Here is a 22,834-nt window from a genome sequence, read left to right as displayed (position 1 = left end):
GTTAAAGAAAAGCGCTTATGGGAGACAACCCATCATTTTACTACAGTACTTTTGTTTTATATTTGAGTCTTGGAAGTTGTTACTACTGTAGCAACCTCTCCTTATCTTAGTTTTATTGCATTGTTGTGCCAAGTAAAGTCTCTAATCGAAGGTTCATACTAGATTTGGATTACTGGGCAGAAACAGATTTCTTGCTGTCACGAATTTGGGTAAAATTCTCTGTAGGTAACTCAGAAAATTATGCCAATTTACGTGCGTGATCCGCAGATATGTACGCAACTTTCATTAGTTTTGAGTTTTCTCATTTGAGCAAGTCTGGTGCCCCAGAAAAATACGTCTTTACGGACTGTTCTGTTTTGACAGATTCTGCCTTTTATTTCGCATTGCCTGTTTTGCTATGTTAGATGGATTTCTTTGTTCCATTAACTTTCAGTAGCTTTGTCCAATGTCCAGAAGTGTTAAGAATGATTATGTCACCTTTGAACATGTGAATTTTGATTGTGCACTAACCCTCTAATGAGTTTGTTTTGAGTTTAGTGTGGAGGAAGTTTTCAAGGATCAAGAGAGGAGGATGATACAATATGATCAAGAAGAGTGAAAGCTCTAAGCTTGGGGATGCCCCGGTGGTTCATCCCTGCATATTTCAAGAAGACTCAAGCGTCTAAGCTTGGGGATGCCCAAGGCATCCCCTTCTTCATCGACAACATTATCAGGTTCCTCTAGTGAAACTATATTTTTATTCCGTCACATCTTATGTGCTTTACTTGGAGCGTCTTTACGTTTTTGTTTTTGTTTTGTTTGAATAAAGTTGGATCCTAGAATTCATTGTGTGGGAGAGAGACACGCTCCGCTGTTGCATATGGACACATATGTCCTTAGGCTTTACTCATAATATTCATGGCGAAGGTTGAACTGCTTCGTTAAATTGTTATATGGTTGGAAACGGGAAATGCTACATGTGGTAATTGGTATAACATCTTGAATAATGTGATACTTGGCAATTGTTGTGCTCATGTTTAAGCTCTTGCATCATATACTTTGCACCTATTAATGAAGAAATACATAGAGCTTGCTAAAATTTGGTTTGCATTATTGGTCTCTCTAAGGTCTAGATATTTTCTAGTAAGGGTCGAACAAAAAGGAAGACGGTATAGAGTCTTATAATGCTTACAATATATCTTTTATGTGAGTTTTGCTGTACCGGTTCATACTTGTGTTTGCTTTAAACAACCTTGCTACCCTAAACCTTGTGTCGAGAGGGAATACTTCTCATGCATCCAAAATCTTTGAGCCAAACACTATGCCACTTGTGTCCACCATACCTACCTACTACATGGTATTTCTCCGCCATTCCAAAGTAAATTGCTTGAGTGCTACCTTTAAAAAATTTCCATTCTTTATCTTTTCAATATATAGCTCATGGGACAAATAGCCTAAAAACTATTGTGGTATTGAATATGTACTTATGTATCTTATTTCTTATAAGTTACTTGTTGTGCGATAACCATGTTCCTGGGGACGCCATCAACTATTTCTTTGTTGAATATCATGTGAGTTGCTATGCATGTTCGTCTTGTCTGAAGTAAGGGCGATTTACCATGAGTTGAATGGTTTGAGTATGCATATTGTTAGAGAAGAACATTGGGCCGCTAACTAAAGACATGATTCATGGTGGAAGTTTCAGTTTTGGACAAATATCCTCAACCTCATATGAGAATATTATTTGTTGCTAAATGCTTATGCATTAAAGAGGAGTCCATTATCTGTTGTCTATGTTGTCCCGGTATGGATGTCTAAGTTGAGAATAATCAAAAGCGAGAAATCCAATGCGAGCTTTCTCCTTAGACCTTTGTACAGGCGGCATAGAGGTACCCCTTTGTGACACTTGGTTAAAACATATGTATTGCGATGATAATCCAGGTAATCCGAGCTTATTAGGACAAGGTGCGGGCACTATTGGTATACTATGCATGAGGCTTGCAACTTGTAGGATATAATTTACATGATACATATGCTTTATTACTACCGTTGACAAAATTGTTTGTTGTTTTCAAAATAAAAGCTCTAGCACAAATATAGCAATCCATGCTTCCCTCTGCGAAGGGCCTTTCTTCTACTTTTATTGTTGAGTCAGTTTACCCATTTCCTTCTATCTCAAGAAGCAAACACTTGTGTTAACTGTGCATTGATTCCTACATACTTGCATATTGCACTTGTTATATTACTTTATGTTGACAATATCCATGAGATATACATGTTACAAGTTGAAAGCAACCGCTGAAACTTAATCTTCCTTTGTGTTGCTTCAATACCTTTACTATGAAACTATTGCTTTATGAGTTAACTCTTATGCAAGACTTATTGATGCTTGTCTTGAAAGTACTATTCATGAAAAGTCTTTGCTATATGATTCAGTTGTTTACTCATTACATTCACCATTGCTTCGAATCGCTGCATTTATTACATGTGCTTACAATAGTATTGATCAAGATTATGATGGCATGTCACTTAACAAATTATCTTTGTTATTGTTTACCTACTCGGGACGAGTAGGAACTAAGCTTGGGGATGCTTGATACGTCTCAAACGTATCTATAATTTCTTATGTTCCATGCTACTTTTATGATGATACTCACATGTTTTATACACATTATATATCATTATTATGCATTTTCCGGCACTAACCTATTAACGAGATGCCGAAGAGCCAGTTGCTGTTTTCTGCTGTTTTTGGTTTCAGAAATCCTAGTAAGGAAATATTCTCGGAATTGGACGAAATCAACGACCAGGGTCCTATTTTTCCACGAAGCTTCCAGAAGACTGAAGGAGTCACGAAGTGGGGCCACGGGGCGCCGCCACACTAGGGCGGCGCGGCCTGGGCCTTGGCCGCGCGGCCCTATGGTGTGGGGCCCCCGTGAGGCCTCCTGACCTACCTCTTCGCCTACTTAAGCCTTCGTCGATGATAGTTCTAGTATCGAGAGCCACGATACGGAAAACCTTCCAGAGACGCCGCCGCTGCCAATCCCATCTCGGGGGATTCAGGAGATCGCCTCCGACACCCTGCCGGAGAGGGGAATCATCTCCCGGAGGACTCTCCACCGCCATGGTCGCCTCCGGATTGATGTGTGAGTAGTTCACCCCTGGACTATGGGTCCATAGCAGTAGCTAGATGGTCGTCTTCTCCTCATTGTGCTATCATTGTTGGATCTTGTGAGCTACCTAACATGATCAAGATCATCTATCTGTAATGCTACATGTTGCGTTTGTTGGGATCTGATAAATAATGAATACTATGCTATGTTGATTATCAATCTATCATCTATGTGTTGTTTATGATCTTGCATGCTCTCCGTTGCTAGTAGAGGCTCTGGCCAAGTCATTGCTTGTAACTCCAAGAGGGAGTACTTACGCTCGATAGTGGGTTCATGCCTCCATTAAATCTGGGGGAGTGACAACAACCTCTAAGGTTGTGGATGTGATGTTGCCACTAGGGATAAAACATCAATTCTATATCTAAGGATGTATTTGTTGATTACATTATGCACCATACTTAATGCAATTGTCTGTTGTTTGCAACTTAATACTGGAGGGGGTTCGGATGATAACCTGAAGGTGGACTTTTTAGGCATAGATGCACGCTGGATAGCGGTCTATGTACTTTGTCGTAATGCCCAATTAAATCTCACACTACTCATCATAACATGTATGTGCATTGTTATGCTCTCTTTATTTGTCAATTGCCCAACTGTAATTTGTTCACCCAACATGCTATTTCTCTTATGGGAGAGACACCTCTAGTGAACTCTGGACCCCGGTCCATTCTTTTACATCGAATACAATCTACTGCAATACTCGTTTTACTGTTTTCTGCAAACATCATCTTCCACACTATACATCTAATCCTTTGTTACAGCAAGCCGGTGAGATTGACAACCTCACTGTCACGTTGGGGAAAAGTAATTTGGTTGTGTTGTGCAGGTTCCACGTTGGCGCCGGAATCCCTGGTGTTGCGCTGCACTACACTTCAACGCCATCAACCTTCAACGTGCTTCTTGACTCCTACTGGTTCGATAAACCTTGGTTTCTTACTGAGGGAAAACTTGCTGCTATACTCATCATACCTTCCTCTTGGGGTTCCCAACGGACGAGTGCTTTACCGTCACAAGGAAGCTACTTTCTGGAGACGTTGCAATCCCACGTCAACTCCCACGTCAGCATGTCTCTCCCATAAGATAAATAGCATGTTGGGTGAACAAATTACAGTTGGGCAATTGACAAATAAAGAGAGCATGACAATGCACATACATGTTATGATGAGTAGTGATACGTCTCAAACGTATCTATAATTTCTTATGTTCCATGCTACTTTTATGATGATACTCACATGTTTTATACACATTATATGTCATTATTATGCATTTTCCGGCACTAACCTATTAACGAGATGCCGAAGAGCCAATTGCTGTTTTCTGCTGTTTTTGGTTTCAGAAATCCTAGTAAGGAAATATTCTCGGAATTGGACGAAATCAACGCCCAGGGTCCTATTTTTCCACGAAGCTTCCAGAAGACCGAGGGAGAAACGAAGTGGGGCCACGAGGTGGCCAGACACCAGGGCGGCGTGGCCCAGGCCCTGGCCGCGCGGCCCTGTGGTGTGGGTCCCCCGTGAGGCCCCCTGACCTACCCTTCCGCCTACTTAAGCCTTCGTCGATAATAGCCCCAGTACCGAGAGCCACGATACGGAAAACCTTCCAGAGACGCCGCCGCCGCCAATCCCATCTCGGGGGATTCAGGAGATCGCCTCCGGCACCCTGCCGGAGAGGGGAATCATCTCCCGGAGGACTCTACACCGCCATGGTCACCTCATGATTGATGTGTGAGTAGTTCACCCCTGGACTATGGGTCCATAGCAGTAGCTAGATGGTTGTCTTCTCCTCATTGTGCTATCATTGTTAGATCTTGTGAGCTGCCTAACATGATTAAGATCATCTATCTGTAATGCTACATGTGTGTTTGTTGGGATCCGATGAATAATGAATACTATGCTATGTTGATTATCAATCTATCTATGTGTTGTTTATGATCTTGCATGCTCTCCGTTGCTAGTAGAGGTCTGGCCAAGTCATTGCTTGTAACTCCAAGAGGGAGTAATTATGCTCGATAGTGGGTTCATGTCTCCATTAAATCTGGGGGAGTGACAGCAACCTCTAAGATTGTGGATGTGCTGTTGCCACTAGGGATAAAACATCAATTCTATATCTAAGGATGTATTTGTTGATTACATTACGCACCATACTTAATGCAATTGTCTGTTGTTTGCAACTTAATACTGGAGGGGGTTCGGATGATAACCTGAAGATGGACTTTTTAGGCATAGATGCATGCTGGATAGCGGTTGATACGTCTCAAACGTATCTATAATTTCTTATGTTCCATGCTACTTTTATGATGATACTCACATGTTATATACACATTATATGTCATTATTATGCATTTTCCGGCACTAACCTATTAACGAGATGCCGAAGAGCCAGTTGCTGTTTTCTGCTGTTTTTGGTTTCAGAAATCCTAGTAAGGAAATATTATCGGAATTGGACGAAATCAAAGCCCAGGGTCCTATTTTTGCACGAAGCTTCCAGAAGACCGAGGGGAAAGGAAGTGGGGCCACGAGGCGCCGCCACAACAGGGCGGCGCGGCCAAGCCCTAGGCCGCGCGGCCCTGGCGTGTGGGGCCCTCGTGTGGCCCCCCGCGTTGCCCTTCCGCCTACTTAAAGCCTCCGTCGCGAAACCCCCAGTACCGAGAGCCACGATACGGAAAACCTTACTGAGATGCCGCCGCCGCCAATCCCATCTCGGGGGATTCAGGAGATCGCCTCCGGCACCCTGCCAGAGAGGGGATTCATCTCCCGGAGGACTCTACACCGCCATGGTCGCCTCCGGATTGATGAGTGAGTAGTTCACCCCTGGACTATGGGTCCATAGCAGTAGCTAGATGGTTGTCTTCTCCTCATGTGCTTCATTGTCGGATCTTGTGAGCTGCCTAACATGATCAAGATCATCTATCTGTAATGCTATATGTTGTGTTTGTTGGGATCCGATGGATAGAGAATACTATGTTATGTTGATTATCAATCTATTACCTATGTGTTGTTTATGATCTTGCATGCTCTCTGTTGTAAGTAGAGGCTCTGGCCAAGTTTTTGCTAGTAACTCCAAGAGGGAGTATTTATGCTCGATAGTGGGTTCATGCCTCCATTAAATCTGGGACAGTGACAGAAAGTTCTAAGGTTGTGGATGTGCTGTTGCCACTAGGGATAAAACATTGATGCTATGTTCGAGGATATAGTTATTGATTACATTACGCACCATACTTAATGCAATTGTCTGTTGCTTGCAACTTAATACCGGAAGGGGTTTGGATGATAACCTGAAAGTGGACTTTTTAGGCATAGATGCATGCTGGATAGCGGTCTATGTACTTTGTCGTAATGCCCAATTGAATCTCACAATATTCATCATATCATGTATGTGCATTGTCATGCCCTCTCTATTTGTCAATTGCCCAACTGTAATTCGTTCACCCAACATGCTATTTATCTTATGGGAGAGACACCTCTAGTGAACTGTGGACCCCGGTCCATTCTTTTACATCGAATACAATCTACTGCAATACTTGTTCTACTGTTTTCTGCAAACAATCATCATCCACACTATACATCTAATCCTTTGTAATAGCAAGCCAGTGAGATTGACAACCTCACTGTTTCGTTGGGACGAAGTACTTTGGTTGTGTTGTGCAGGTTCCACGTTGGCGCCGGAATCCCTGGTGTTGCGCCGCACTACACTCCGTAACCAACAACCTTCAACGTGCTTCTTGGCTCCTACTGGTTCGATAAACCTTGGTTTCTAACTGAGGGAAAACTTGCTGCTGTACACATCATACCTTCCTCTTGGGGTTCCCAACGAACGAGTGCTTTACCGTCACAAGGAAGCTACTACGCCTACGTCAACTGTACGCTAGCAACATATTTTCTGGCGCCGTTGCCGGGGAGATCAAGACACGCTGCAAGGGGAGTCTCCACAATCCAATCTCTTTACTTTGTTTTTGTCTTGCTTTATTTTATTTACTACTTTGTTTGCTGCACTAAATCAAAACACAAAAAAAATTAGTTGCTAGTTTTACTTTATTTACTATCTTGTTTGCTACATCAAAAACACAAAAAAATTAGTTACTTGCATTTACTTTATCTAGTTTACTTTATTTACTATTGCTAAAATGAATACTGCTGAGAATACTAAGTTGTGTGACTTCACAACCACAAATAATAATGATTTCTTATGCACACCTATTGCTCCACCTGCTACTACAGCAGAATTCTTTGAAATTAAACCTGCTTTACTGAATCTTGTTATGCGAGAGCAATTCTCTGGTGTTAGTTCTGATGATGCTGCTGCCCATCTCAATAATTTTGTTGAACTTTGTGAAATGCAAAAGTATAAAGATGTAGATGGTGACATAATAAAATTAAAATTGTTCCCTTTCTCACTAAGAGGAAGAGCTAAAGATTGGTTGCTATCTCTGCCTAAGAATAGTATTGATTCATGGACTAAATGCAAGGATGCTTTTATTGGTAGATATTATCCCCCTGCTAAAATTATATCTTTGAGGAGTAGCATAATGAATTTTAAACAATTAGATACTGAGCATGTTGCACAAGCATGGGAAAGAATGAAATCTTTGGTTAAAAATTGCCCAACCCATGGACTGACTACTTGGATGATCATCCAAACCTTTTATGCAGGACTGAATTTTTCTTCACGGAACCTATTGGATTCAGCTGCTGGAGGTACCTTTATGTCCATCACTCTTGGTGAAGCAACAAAGCTCCTTGATAATATGATGATAAATTACTCTGAATGGCACACGGAAAGAGCTCCACAAGGTAAGAAGGTAAATTCTGTCGAAGAAACCTCTTCCTTGAGTGATAAGATTGATGCTATTATGTCTATGCTTGTGAATGATAGGACAAATATTGATCCTAATAATGTTCCGTTAGCTTCATTGGTTGCACAAGAAGAACATGTTGATGTAAACTACATTAAAAATAATAATTTCAACAACAATGCTTACCGGAACAATTCTAGTAACAACTATAGGCCATATCCTTATAATAATGGTAACGGTTATGGTAATTCTTATGGGAATTCTTACAACAATAATAGGAATACACCCCCTGGACTTGAAGCCATGCTTAAAGAATTTATTAGTACACAAACTGCTTTTAACAAATCTGTTGAAGAAAAGCTTGGGAAAATTGATATACTTGCTTCTAAAGTTGATAGTCTTGCTGCTGATGTTGATCTTTTGAAATCAAAAGTTATGCCTAATAGGGATAATGAAAATAAAATTGTTACTACAGCAAATGCCATCCAATTTAGAATTAATGAGAATATAAGATTAATGGCTGAACTGCATGCTAGGTGGGAAAGAGAAGAAAATGAAAAACTAGCTAAAGAGAATAATATAGCTAAAGTTTGGACTATTACTAGCACTAGCAATGCTAATGCTACACATGTTGCTGCACCTCCTACTAATAATGGTAAAAGGATTAGTGTAGGCAATGTTTCCACTTCTAATGCAAAGCGCGAAAAACTGCCTGAAACTGCTAAAACTGCTGAAACTGCCTGTGATAAAACTGCTGAAATTTTTTCCAACATTGGGGACAATGATCCCATTGCTTTAGATCATAATGGTTTGGATTTTGATGATTGTCATATCTCTGAAGTTATAAAGTTCTTACAAAAACTTGCTCAGAGTCCTAATGCTAGTGCTATAAATTTGGCTTTCACGAAACATATTACAAATGCTCTCATAAAAGCTAGAGAGGAGAAACTAAATCGCAAAACTTCTATTCCTAGGAAGTTAGAAGATGGTTGGGAGCCCATCATTAAAATGAAGATCAATGACTTTGGTTGTAATGCTTTATGTGATCTTGGTGCAAGTATTTCCGTTATGCCTAAGAAAATCTATAATATGCTTGACTTCCACCATTGAAAAATTGTTATTTGGATGTTAATCTTGCTGATAATGCTATAAAGAAACCTTTGGGGAGAGTTGATAATGTTCGCATTACCGTTAACAATAACCTTGTCCCCGTTGATTTTGTTGTCTTGGATATTGAATGCAATGCATCTTGTCCCATTATATTGGGAAGACCTTTTCTTCGAACTGTTGGTGCTACCATTGATATGTAGGAAGGTAATATTAAATATCAATTTCCTCTCAAGAAAGGTATGGAACACTTCCCTAGAAAGAGAATTAAGTTACCTTTTGATTCTATTATTAGAACAAATTATGATGTTGATGCTTCATCTCTTGATAATACTTGATACCCACTTTCTGCGCCTAGCTGAAAGGCGTTAAAGAAAAGCGCTTATGGGAGACAACCCATGTTTTTACTACAGTATTTTTGTTTTATATTTGAGTCTTGGAAGTTGTTTACTACTGTAGCAACCTCTCCTTATCTTAGTTTTATTGCATTGTTGTGCCAAGTAAAGTCTCTAATAGAAGGATGATACTAGATTTGGATTACTGCGCAGAAACAGTTTTCTTTGCTGTCACGAATGTGTGTAAACTTCTCTGTAGGTAACTCAGAAAATTATGCCAATTTACGTGAGTGATCCTCAGATATGTACGCAACTTTCATTAGTTTTAAGTTTTCTCATCTGAGCAAGTCTGGTGCCTGTTAAAAATTCGTCTTTACGAACTGTTCTGTTTTGACAGATTCTGCCTTTTATTTTGCATTGCCTGTTTTGCTATGTTAGGTGGATTTCTTTGTTCCATTGACTTTCAGTAGTTTTGTGCAATGTCCAGAAGTATAAAGAATGATTGTGTCACCTCTGAATATGTGAATTTTGATTATGCACTAATCCTCTAATGAGTTTGTTTTGAGTTTGGTGTGGAGGAAGTTTTCAAGGATCAAGAGAGGAGGATGATATACACTATGATCAAGGAGAGTGAAAGCTCTAAGCTTGGGGATGACCCGGTGGTTCACCCCTGCATATATCAAGAAGAGTCAAGCGTCTAAGCTTGGGGATGCCCAAGGCATCCCCTTCTTCATCGACAACATTATCAGGTTCCTCCCCTGAAACTATATTTTTATTCCATCACATCTTATGTACTTTGCTTGGAGCGTCTGTTTGTTTTTGTTTTTGTTTTGTTTGAATAAAGTTGGATCCTAGCATTCATTGTGTGGGAGAGAGACACGCTCCGCTGTTGCATATGGACAAATATGTCCTTAGGCTTTACTCATAGTATTCATGGCGAAAGTATCTTCTTCGTTAAATTGTTATATGGTTGGAATTGGAAAATGATATATGTGGTAATTGGTATAATATCTTGAATAATGTGATACTTGGCAATTGTTGTGCTCATGTTTAAGCTCTTGCATCATATACTTTGCACTTATTAATGAAGAAATACATAGAGCATGCTAAAATCTGATTTGCATGTTTGGTCTCTCTAAGGTCTAGATAATTTCTAGTATTGAGTTTGAACAACAAGGAAGACGGTATAGAGTCTTATAATGTTTACAATATGTCTTTTATGTGAGTTTTGCTGCACCGCTTCATCCTTGTGTTTGTTTCAAACAACCTTGCTAGCCTAAACCTTGTATCGAGAGGGAATACTTCTCATGCATCCAAAATCCTTGAGCCAACCACTATGCCATTTGTGTCCACCATACCTACCTACCACATGGTATTTCTCCGCCATTCCAAAGTAAATTGCTTGAGTGCTACCTTTAAAATTTCCGTTCTTCATCTTTGCAATATATAGCTCATGGGACAAATAGCTTAAAAACTATTGTGGTATTGAATATGTACTTATGCACTTTATCTCTTATTAAGTTGCTTGTTGTGCGATAACCATGTTTCTGGGGACGCCATCAATTACTTTTTGTTGAATATCATGTGAGTTGCTATGCATGTTCGTCTTGTCTGAAGTAAGGGCGATTTACCACTCATTTAATGGTTAGAGCATGCATATTGTTAGAGAAGAACATTGGGCCGCTAACTAAAGCCATGAATCATGGTGGAAGTTTCAGTTTTGGACATATATCCTCAATCTCATATGAGAACATTAATTGTTGCTACATGCTTATGCATAAAAGAGGAGTCCATTATCTGTTGTCTATGTTGTCCCGGTATGGATGTCTAAGTTGAGAATAACCAAAAGCGAGAAATCCAATGAGAGCTTTCTCCTTAGACCTTTGTACAGGTGGCATAGAGGTACCCCTTTGCGACACTTGGTTAAAACATGTGTATTGCAATGATAATCCCGGTAATCCAAGCTAATTAGGACAAGGTGCGAGCACTATTAGTATACTATGCATGAGGCTTGCAACTTGTAAGATATAATTTACATAACTCATATGCTTTATTTCTACCGTTGACAAAATTGTTTCTTGTTTTCAAAACCAAAGCTCTAGCACAAATATAGCAATCAATGCTTCCCTCTGCGAAGGGCCTTTCTTTTACTTTTATGTTGAGTCAGTTCACCTATTTCTCTCCACCTCAAGAAGCAAACACTTGTGTGAACTGTGCATTGATTCCTACATACTTGCATATTGCACTTGTTATATTACTTTACATTGACAATATCCATGAGATATACATGTTACAAGTTGAAAGCAACCGCTGAAACTTTATCTTCCTTTGTGTTGCTTCAATACCCTTACTTTGAATTATTGCTTTATGAGTTAACTCTTATGCAAGACTTATTGATGCTTGTCTTTAAGTACTATTCATGAAAAGTCTTTGCTTTATGATTCAATTGTTTACTCATGTCATTTACCATTGTTTCAAATCGCTGCATTCATTACATGTGCTTACAATAGTATTGATCAAGATTATGTTCGTAGCATTGTCACTAAGAAATTATCTTTGTTATCGTTTACCTACTCGGGACGAGTAGGAACTAAGCTTGGGGATGCTTGATACGTCTCAAACGTATCTATAATTTCTTATGTTCCATGCTACTTTTATGATGATACTCACATGTTTTATACACATTATATGTCATTATTATGCATTTTCCGGCACTAACCTATTAACGAGATGCCGAAGAGCCAGTTGCTGTTTTCTGCTGTTTTTGGTTTCAGAAATCCTAGTAAGGAAATATTCTCGGAATTGGACGAAATCAAAGCCCAGGGTCCTATTTTTGCACGAAGCTTCCAGAAGACCGAGGGGGAAAGGAAGTGGGGCCACGAGGCGCCGCCACAACAGGGCGGTGCGGCCAAGCCCTAGGCCGCGCGGCCCTGGCATGTGGGGCCCTCGTGTGGCCCCCCGCGTTGCCCTTCCGCCTACTCAAAGCCTCCGTCGCGAAACCCCCAGTACCGAGAGCCACGATACGGAAAACCTTACTGAGACGCCGCCGCCGCCAATCCCATCTCGGGGGATTCAGGAGATCGCCTCCGGCACCCTGCCGGAGAGGGGATTCATCTCCCGGAGGACTCTACACCGCCATGGTCGCCTCCGGATTGATGAGTGAGTAGTTCACCCCTGGACTATGGGTCCATAGCAGTAGCTAGATGGTTGTCTTCTCCTCATGTGCTTCATTGTCGGATCTTGTGAGCTGCCTAACATGATCAAGATCATCTATCTGTAATGTTATATGTTGTGTTTGTTGGGATCCGATGGATAGAGAATACTATGTTATGTTGATTATCAATCTATTACCTATGTGTTGTTTATGATGTTGCATGCTCTCCGTTGTTAGTAGAGGCTCTGGCCAAGTTTTTCTAGTAACTCCAAGAGGGAGTATTTATGCTCGATAGTGGGTTCATGCCTCCATTAAATCTGGGACAGTGACAGAAAGTTCTAAGGTTGTGGATGTGCTGTTGCCACTAGGGATAAAACATTGATGCTATGTTCGAGGATATAGTTATTGATTACATTACGCACCATACTTAATGCAATTGTCTGTTGCTTGCAACTTAATACCGGAAGGGGTTCGGATGATAACCTGAAAGTGGACTTTTTAGGCATAGATGCATGCTGGATAGCGGTCTATGTACTTTGTCGTAATGCCCAATTGAATCTCACAATATTCATCATATCATGTATGTGCATTGTCATGCCCTCTCTATTTGTCAATTGCCCAACTGTAATTCGTTCACCCAACATGCTATTTATCTTATGGGAGAGACACCTCTAGTGAACTGTGGACCCCGGTCCATTCTTTTACATCGAATACAATCTACTGCAATACTTGTTCTACTGTTTTCTGCAAACAATCATCATCCACACTATACATCTAATCCTTTGTAACAGCAAGCCGGTGAGATTGACAACCTCACTGTTTCGTTGGGACGAAGTACTTTGGTTGTGTTGTGCAGGTTCCACGTTGGCGCCGGAATCCCTGGTGTTGCGCCGCACTACACTCCGTCACCAACAACCTTCAACGTGCTTCTTGGCTCCTACTGGTTCGATAAACCTTGGTTTCTAACTGAGGGAAAACTTGCTGTTGTACACATCATACCTTCCTCTTGGGGTTCCCAACGGACGAGTGCTTTACCGTCACAAGGAAGCTACTACGCCTACGGCAACTGTACGCTAGCAGCGGTCTATGTACTTTCTCGTAATGCCCAATTAAATTTCACACTACTCATCATAACATGTATGTGCATTGTTATGCTCTCTTTATTTTTCAATTGCCCAACTGTAATTTGTTCACCCAATATGCTATTTCTTATGGGAGAGACACCTCTAGTGAACTGTGGACCCCGATCCATTCTTTTACATCGAATACAATCTACTGCAATACTCGTTCTACTGTTTCCTGCAAACATCATCTTCCACACTATACATCTAATCCTTTGTTACAGCAAGCCAGTGAGATTGACAACCTCACTGTTATGTTGGGGCAAAGTAATTTGGTTGTGTTGTGCAGGTTCCACGTTGGCGCCGGAATCCCTGGTGTTGCGCCGCACTACACTCCGCTGCCATCAACCTTCAATGTGCTTCTTGGCTCCTACTGGTTCGATAAACCTTGGTTTCTTACTGAGGGAAAACTTGCTTCTATACGCATCACACCTTCCTCTTGGGGTTCCCAACGGACGTGTGTATACACGCTATCAAGCTCTTTTTCTGGCGCCGTTGCCGGGGAGATCAAGACACGCTGCAAGGGGAGTCTCCACTTCCAATCTCTTTATTTTGTTTTTGTCTTGCTTTACTTTTATTTACTACTTTGTTTGCTGCACTAAAACAAAACACAAAAAAATTAGTTGCTAGTTTTACTTTATTTACTATCTTGTTTGCTATATCAAAAACACAAAAAAATTAGTTACTTGTTTTACTTTACTTAATTCCATGTATTTTTTTATTTCACTAGTTAGGCTTAATGGAAAACAACAAAAATATTAGAGATATTTATAGTATTTATCTTGAGTTAGGACATGAGGAGTTTGAAAAGAAAATTAAAAAACCTATGGAACTTTATATGCATGCTAATTGCAATGTTATTAGTATGAATGCTTTGAACACAATTGTTGCTAATGCTATGGAAAATTCTAAGCTTGGGGAAGCTGGTTTTGATGAGCATGATATTTTTAGTCCCCCAAGCATTGAGGAGAAAATTAATTATGATTATACAATGCCTCCTATATTTGATGATTATGGTGATAATGATAGCTACCCTGTTGAATTTGCTCCCACTACAATTAATAAGAATGACTATGCTTATGTTGGGAGTAGTAATTATTTTATGCATGAAACTCATGATAAGAATGCTTTATGTGATAGTTATATTGTTGAGTTTGTTCATGATGTTACTGAAAGTTATTATGAGAGAGGGAAATATGGTTATATGCATCTTAATAATATTAAGTTTCCTCTCTATATGCTGAAATTTTTGAAGTTACACTTGTTTTATCTTTCTATGCTTGTTGCATTATGCTTCATGAACTTGTTTATTTACAAGATTCCCTTTCATAGGAAGCATGTTAGGCTTAAATTTGTTTTGAATTTTCCTCTTGATGCTCTCTTTTGCTTCAAATACTATTTCTTGCGAGTGCATCAGTAAAACTACTGAGCCCATCTTAATGGCTATAAAGAAAGAACTTCTTGGGAGATAACCCATGTGTTTATTTTACTACAGTACTTTGTTTTATATTTGAGTCTTGGAAGTTGTTACTACTGTAGCAACCTCTCCTTATCTTAGTTTTATTGCATTGTTGTGCCAAGTAAAGTCTCTAATCGAAGGTTCATACTAGATTTGGATTACTGTGCAGAAACAGATTTTCTTGCTGTCACGAATTTGGGTTGAATTCTCTGTAGGTAACTCAAAAAATTATGCCAATTTACGTGCGTGATCCTCCGATATGTACACAACTTTCATTAGTTGTGAGTTTTCTCATTTGAGCAAGTCTGGTGCCCCAGAAAAATACGTCTTTACGTACTGTTCTGTTTTGACAGATTCTGCCTTTTATTTTGCATTGCCTGTTTTACTATGTTTGATGGATTTCTTTGTTCCATTAACTTTCAGTAGCTTTGTGCAATGTCCAGAAGTGTTAAGAATGATTGTGTCACCTCTGAACATGTGAATTTTTGGTTATGCACTAACCCTCTAATGAGTTTTTTTCGAGTTTGGTGTGGATGAAGTTTTCAAGGATCAAGAGAGGAGGATGATACAATATGATCAAGAAGAGTGAAAGCTCTAAGCTTGGGGATGCCCCGGTGGTTCATCCCTGCATATTTCAAGAAGACTCAAGCGTCTAAGCTTGGGGATGCCCAAGGCATCCCCTTCTTCATCGACAACATTATCAGGTTCCTCTAGTGAAACTATATTTTTATTCCATCACATCTTATATGCTTTACTTGGAGCGTCTTTATGTTTTTGTTTTTGTTTTGTTTGAATAAAGTCGGATCCTAGCATTCATTGTGTGGGAGAGAGACATGCTCCGCTGTTGCATATGGACAAATATGTCCTTAGGCTTTACTCATAATATTCATGGCGAAGGTTGATCTGCTTCGTTAAATTGTTATATGGTTGGAAACGGGAAATGTTACATGTGGTAATTGGTATAACATCTTGAATAATGTGATACTTGGCAATTGTTGTGCATAAGCTCTTGCATCATATACTTTGCACCTATTAATGAAGAAATACATAGAGCTTGCTAAATTTTGGTTTGCATAATTGGTCTCTCTAAGGTCTAGATATTTTCTAGTAAAGGTCGAACAACAAGGAAGACGGTATAGAGTCTTATAATGCTTACAATATGTCTTTTATGTGAGTTTTGCTGTACCGGTTCATACTTGTGTTTGCTTTAAACAACCTTGCTAGCCTAAACCTTGTATCAAGAGGGAATACTTCTCATGCATCCAAAATCCTTGAGCCAAACACTATGCCACTTGTGTCCACCATACCTACCTACTACATGGTATTTCTCCGCCATTCCAAAGTAAATTGCTTGAGTGCTACCTTTAAAATTTCCATTCTTTATCTTTGCAATATATAGCTCATGGGACAAATAGCCTAAAAACTATTGTGGTATTGAATATGTACTTATGTATCTTATTTCTTATAAGTTGCTTGTTGTGTGATAACCATGCTCCTGGGGACGCCATCAAATATTTCTTTGTTGAATATCATGTGAGTTGCTATGCATGTTCGTCTTGTCTGAAGTAAGGGCGATTTACCATGAGTTGAATAGTTTGAGTATGCATATTGTTAGAGAAGAACATTGGGCCGCTAACTAAAGCCATGATTCATGGTGGAAGTTTCAGTTTTGGACAAATATCCTCAACCTCATATGAGAATTTTATTTGTTGCTAAATGCTTATGCATTAAAGAGGAGTCCATTATCTGTTGTCTATGTTGTCCCGGTATGGATGTCTAAGTTGAGAATAATCAAAAGCGAGAAATCCAATGCGAGCTTTCTCCTTAGACCTTTGTACAGGCGGCATAGAGGTACCCCTTTGTGACACTTGGTTAAAACATATGTATTGCGATGATAATCCAGGTAATCCGAGCTAATTAGGACAAGGTGCGGGCACTATTGGTATACTATGCATGAGGCTTGCAACTTGTAGGATATAATTTACATGATACATATGCTTTATTACTACCGTTGACAAAATTGTTTGTTGTTTTCAAAATAAAAGCTCTAGCACAAATATAGCAATCCATGCTTCCCTCTGCGAAGGGCCTTTCTTCTACTTTTATTGTTGAGTCAGTTTACCCATTTCCTTCTATCTCAAGAAGCAAACACTTGTGTTAACTGTGCATTGATTCCTACATACTTGCATATTGCACTTATTATATTACTTTATATTGACAACTATCCATGAGATATACATGTTACAAGTTGAAAGCAACCGCTGAAACTTAATCTTCCTTTGTGTTGCTTCAATGCTTTTACTATGAATCTATTGCTTTATGAGTTAACTCTTATGCAAGACTTATTGATGCTTGTCTTGAAAGTACTATTCATGAAAAGTCTTTGCTATATGATTCAGTTGTTTACTCATTACATTAACCATTGCTTCGAATCGCTGCATTCATTACATGTGCTTACAATAGTATTGATCAAGATTATGATAGCATGTCACTTAAAAAATTATCTTTGTTATCGTTTACCTACTTGGGACGAGTAGGAACTAAGCTTGGGGATGCTTGATACGTCTCAAACGTATCTATAATTTCTTATGTTCCATGCTACTTTTATGATGATACTCACATGTTTTATACACACTATATGTCATTATTATGCATTTTCCGGCACTAACCTATTAACGAGATGCCGAAGAGCCAGTTGCTGTTTTCTGCTGTTTTTGGTTTCAGAAATCCTAGTAAGGAAATATTCTCGGAATTGGACGAAATCAACGCCCATGTTCCTATTTTTCCACGAAGCTTCCAGAAGACCGAGGGAGAAACGAAGTGGGGCCACGAGGTGGCCAGACACCAGGGCGGCGCGGCCCTGGCCCTGGCCGCGCGGCCCTGTGGTGTGAGTCTCCCGTGAGGCCCCCTGACCTACCCTTCCGCCTACTTAAGCCTTCGTCGATAATAGCCCCAGTACCGAGAGCCACGATACGGAAAACCTTCCAGAGACGCCGCCGCCGCCAATCCCATCTCGGGGGATTCAGGAGATCGCCTCCGGCACCCTGCCGGAGAGGGGAATCATCTCCCGGAGGACTCTACACCGCCATGGTCGTCTCCGGATTGATGTGTGAGTAGTTCACCCCTGGACTATGGGTCCATAGCAGTAGCTAGATGGTTGTCTTCTCCTCATTGTGCTATCATTGTTAGATCTTGTGAGCTGCCTAACATGATCAAGATCATCTATCTGTAATGCTACATGTGCGTTTGTTGGGATCCGATGAATAATGAATACTATGCTATGTTGATTATCAATCTATCTATGTGTTGTTTATGATCTTGCATGCTCTCCGTTGCTAGTAGAGGCTCTGGCCAAGTCATTGCTTGTAACTCCAAGAGGGAGTAATTATGCTCGATAGTGGGTTCATGTCTCTATTAAATCTGGGGGAGTGACAGCAACCTCTAAGGTTGTGGATGTGCTGTTGCCACTGGGGATAAAACATCAATTCTATATCTAAGGATGTATTTGTTGATTACATTACGCACCATACTTAATGCAATTGTCTGTTGTTTGCAACTTAATACCGGAGGGGGTTCGGATGATAACCTGAAGGTGGACTTTTTAGGCATAGATGCATGCTGGATAGCGGTCTATGTACTTTGTCATAATGCCCAATTAAATCTCACACTACTCATCATAACATGTATGTGCATTGTTATGCTCTCTTTATTTGTCAATTGCCCAACTGTAATTTGTTCACCCAATATGCTATTTCTTATGGGAGAGACACCTCTAGTGAACTGTGGACCCCTGTCCATTTTCTTTTACATCGAATACAATCTACTGCAATACTCGTTCTACTGTTTTCTGCAAACATCATCTTCCACACTATACATCTAATCCTTTGTTATAGCAAGCCAGTGAGATTGACAACCTCACTGTTACGTTGGGGCAAAGTAATTTGGTTGTGTTGTGCAGGTTCCACGTTGGCGCCGGAATCCCTGGTGTTGCGCCGGCCTACACTCCGCCGCCATCAACCTTCAACGTGCTTCTTGGCTCATACTGGTTCGATAAACCTTGGTTTCTTACTGAAGTAAAACTTGCTTCTATACGCATCACACCTTCCTCTTGGGGTTCCCAACGGACGTGTGTATACACGCTATCAAGTAGTGTGAAATTTAATTGGGCATTACGACAAAGTACATAGACCGCTATCTAGCATGCATCTATGCCTAAAAAGTCCACCTTCAGGTTATCATCCGAACCCCCTCCAGTATTAAGTTGCAAACAACAGACAATTGCATTAAGTATGGTGCGTAATGTAATCAACAAATACATCCTTAGACATAGCATTGATGTTTTATCCCTAGTGGGAACATCACATCCACAACCTTAGAACTTTCTGTCACTGTCCCAGATTTAATGGAGGCATGAACCCACTATCTAGCATAAATACTCCCTCTTGGAGTTACAAGTAACGACTTGGCCAGAGCCTCTACTAATAATGGAGAGCATGCAAGATCATAAACAACACATAGATGATAGATTGATAGTCAACATAGCATAGTATTCCATATTCATCGGATCCCAACAAACGCAACATGTAGCATTACAAATAGATGATCTTGATCATGTTAGACAGCTCACAAGATCGAACAATGATAGCACAATTAGGAACAATTAGGAGAAGACGACCATCTAGCTACTGCTATGGACCCATAGTCCAGGGGTGAACTACTCACACATCACTCCGGAGGCGACCATGGCGGTGAAGAGTCCTCCGGGAGATGATTCCCCTCTCCGGCAGGGGGCCGGAGGCGATCTCCTGAATCCCCCGAGATGGGATTGGCGGCGGCGGCGTCTCTGGAAGGATTTCCGTATCGTGGCTCTCGGTACTGGGGTATTCGCGACGAAGACTTTAAGTAGGCGGAAGGGTGGAGTCAGAGGGCTGACGAGGGGGCCACACGCTAGGGCCGCGCCACCCTAGTGTGGCGGCGCCTCGTCGCCCCACTTCGTTTCCCTTTCGGTCTTCTGAAGCTTCGTGGAAAAATATGCCCCTGAGCGTTGATTTCGTCCAATTCCGAGAATATTTCTTTACTAGGATTTCTGAAACCAAAAACAGCAGAAAACAGCAACTGGCTCTTCGGCATCTTGTTAATAGGTTAGTTCCGGAAAATGCATAAATATGACATAAAGTATGTATAAAACATGTGAGTATCATCATAAAACAAGCATGGAACATAAGAAATTATCGATACGTTGGAGACGTATCAGGCCCTCGTGCCTCTCCTGACTCTGCCCTTCCGCCTATTTATTCCCTCCGTCGCGAAAACCCTATTACCGAGAGCCACGATACGAGAAAAGTTCCAGAGACGCCGCCGCCGCCAATCCCATCTCGGGGGATTCAGGTGATCGCCTCCGGCACCCTGCCGGAGAGGGGAATCATCACCCGGAGGACTCTACATCACCATGATCGCCTCCAGATTGATGTGTGAGTAGTTCATCCTTGGACTATGGGTCCAGAGCAGTAGCTAGATGGTTGTTTTCTCCTCTTGTGCTATCATGTTAGATCTTGTGAGCTGCCTATCATGATCAAGATCATCTATTTGTAATGCTACATGTTGTGTTTGTTGGGATCCGATGAATATGGAATACTATGTCAAGTTGATTATCAATCTATCATATATGTGTTGTTTATGATCTTGCATGCTCTCCATTGCTAGTAGAGGCTCTGGCCAAGTTGATACTTGTAACTCCAAGAGGGAGTATTTATGCTCGATAGTGGGTTCATGCCTCCATTGAATCTGGGACAGTGACAGAAAGTTCTAAGGTTGTGGATGTGATGTTGCCACTAGGGATAAAACATCAATGCTTTGTATAAGGATATTTGTGTTGATTACATTACGCACCATACTTAATGCAATTGTCTGTTGTTTGCAACTTAATACTGGAAGGGGTGCGGATGCTAACCCGAAGGTGGACTTTTTAGGCATAGATGCATGCTGGATGACGGTCTATGTTATTTGTCGTAATGCCCTAAGTAAATCTCATATTAGTCATCATGATATGTATGTGCATTGTTATGCCCTCTCTATTTGTCAATTGCCCAACTGTAATTTGTTCACCCAACATGCTATTTCTTATTGGAGAGACACCACTAGTGAATTGTGGACCCCGGTCCATTCTTTTACATCTGAATACAATCTACTGCAATCATTGTTCTCTACTGTTCTTTGCAAGCAAACATCATTCTCCACACCATACGTTTAATCCTTTGTTTACAGCAAGCCGGTGAGATTGACAACCTCACTGTTAAGTTGGGCAAAGTATTTTGATTGTGTTGTGCAGGTTCCACGTTGGCGCCGGAATCCCTGGTGTTGCGCCGCACTACACTCCTCCACCAACAACCTTCACGTGGCCTTCATCTCCTACTGGTTCGATAACCTTGGTTTCTTACTGAGGGAAACTTGCTGATGTACGCATCACACCTTCCACTTGGGGTTTCCAACGAACGTGTGCTTCACGCGTCATCAGGGTACGCGAAAGGAGGAGGCGACATGACACTCGAGGTTCAAATTGGCCCATGTGGTGCGCCATGTGCAGGTGGGTGTGCCACTAGTGCTCATTTGGGCATCGTGGCTTCTCTCGTGTGATTCCAAGCTCCAAACCTCATATTTTGGTGGAAAACTTCTGTGGTATTTTTCCTCAATTTTAAACAGACAGAAAAAAAGACTTTTGCTAAAACTTCCGTCAGCTTCAGCAATTTTATCCAAGTATGGTGAGATTCCGAAGCAAATCCTTGAGCAAAGTCTTGGAAAAGTAGATAAATTTGAGATGTATCAATTACTTATATATTGTACCTATATTTCTTATCGCGGGTGGTACGGCTCACCTCCGGTGGCATGCCTTCCCTAGCACCTTGTTGTTTCTCCTAGTGGATTTTGATGCATTGAGGATGGCCGGTGAGAGCCAGACTCTAGTGCGGTCGGGGATGATGATGGCGGCGGATGCGACTGTCCTTACCATGTTGAAGGTGTTATCAATGCAATTCTTTTGCTTAAAACCCTAGATATGTGTCTCTCTAATCAGACAAAGGTAGCACTTTTAGCGCCGTTCTCCCTCCTGGGAGGATAGTTTTGGAACACATGCTAGCTAGAATTGTCTGGAGGTGGATCGACATGGTTTCTTTTGCGTCAAAGATGGTGAGTCTTGGCAGTGCGACACAAATGGATCTCGGCGGCATACACGTGATGATAGACGTGCACATGTGAGTTGTACTATCGATGAAAGGCATGTCAAGGTCAATGCATATATCTCTGTACTGAAGATGGTTTCGTAGAAGAAGGCAACAATGACTTCTGTAGCGTGCATGGGGTGCACGCTGAGGGTCTGATAGACCCGATGCGCCGGTTTTAGCTGATGTGCGTAGGTGTGAGGTCAAAACATACCGACTTAATCATGCCCACCCCTTCATCAAGCTTGTAGTGTTGGCGTGTTGCACCTATTATCGTCAAGTAGGTGGCTTGGGGTTGATCGATGTATTAGTGTCAATTAATAAAAGGGGTTATGTGCCTTATTTTTATGCAGAGGCCACGGTACAACCTCCATTTTAAATAAGAAAACTAAATACAGACTAAAATAATTGAACCTACACACTGAAAACCGTGTGTCTGGATAAGCCATTTTAGAAAAAAAAACTAAAGCATCATATGACAGTTAAGGGAGGGAGTAGTAAAC

Source organism: Lolium perenne, chromosome 4 (assembly GCF_019359855.2).
Source record: "Lolium perenne isolate Kyuss_39 chromosome 4, Kyuss_2.0, whole genome shotgun sequence".
NCBI lineage: Eukaryota > Viridiplantae > Streptophyta > Magnoliopsida > Poales > Poaceae > Lolium > Lolium perenne.
Note: the sequence above shows the minus strand (reverse complement) of the source record.